Raw genomic sequence first — 1,173 nt, 5'->3', positions numbered from 1 at the left:
GGGGGGGGGGGGGGGGTTGAGGCGAAAGTTCCCACTTAAACTGGTGTGGGCGTGTACCGTCCACAAAGTTCAAGGCCTGACTGCTGATGAGGCGGTAGTGTAGTTTAAGAAGATATTTTCTGCTGGTAAGGTTTACATCGCTGTTAGTCGGGTTCAGACGATTCAGGGGTTAATTATTCGTGATTTTAAGGAAAAGGCTATTTATTGTAATAAACATGCGAAGGCTGCTCTGGAAAAGATGCGCCCCCTCCTGACTGATATAAGAAGAAGATGTGATCCGTCTTCTTTCAATGTTTTTCTGCTGAATGTTCAGGGACTACCCAGACATGTCTCTTATCTGGCCCACTGCACACAGCAGCTGCAGCTTAACTGCATTGCTGTGACAGAGACATGGCCGACCCCTAAATCTGACCTAGACACTGTCCAAATTGGCATCTATAGTTTCCACAGCCGTCCACGAGGTCTAGCTTACTGTGGTACCAACCCAGCATTGTCTGAGGAAGCAGCATCATGGTGGAGTTGGTAACTACTGTGTGGACAGAAGTGATTATGAGATTTTGGAGAAGCCAGACCTTAATTTGGAGTGTGTCGTTTAAAGGAGTATGGCTCTAGATTTAGTCATAGCAGTTGCTAACTTTGGATGAGCCTTGTATTTCATAAATAATTGCAGATGTCAACATGTAGTTTGTTAAGCTTGCCAAGGAGATCTTTGGTTTAAGATTTTGTAACATTTGTTAGTATGTTTGATTATATATACAATTTTAAATCAGTATATCTAGAAGATTTTAATAAATATTGGTATGAAACTTAGTAAGTACATACATCAAAGCAATCTATATATATACTATCAATACTGGCTCTTTTGTGCCACCAGGTGGTAAGTTTTGACATACAAGTGTTTAGACCTTATTCTCAACGTGTATGTGTCTTAAGCACAATTTTTTGGCTCTTTTATGATTCACTGAATACAAAAATAATAGCGAATATTCAGCAGCCATTTCTATTGTGTAAGACATTTTCGCAATTCACCGTTTTTCAAAAAATACTTTGACTCCTTATGTCATATACTTTGACTAATCTTTGCAATTTTCTGCACATACCCTATCTGGACTACCACAATTCCAATGGTAATATCCATTTTGCATAGTTCCACATCGTTTTTGCACAACACTT

The 1,173-nt window shown here is 39.6% G+C and overlaps 1 pseudogene; it reads left to right on the top strand.

Moving 5' to 3' along the window:
- The window catches only part of LOC112148062, a 19,030-nt pseudogene extending 18,386 nt beyond the window's left edge, over positions 1-644 (top strand).
- Positions 645-1,173: the final 529 nt, after the last annotated feature.

Source organism: Oryzias melastigma, linkage group LG9 (genome assembly GCF_002922805.2).
Source record: "Oryzias melastigma strain HK-1 linkage group LG9, ASM292280v2, whole genome shotgun sequence".
NCBI classification, from domain to species: Eukaryota; Metazoa; Chordata; class Actinopteri; order Beloniformes; family Adrianichthyidae; genus Oryzias; species Oryzias melastigma.
The sequence above is the reverse complement of the archived record's forward strand: the minus strand, read 5'-3'. Positions and strand labels throughout refer to the sequence as shown.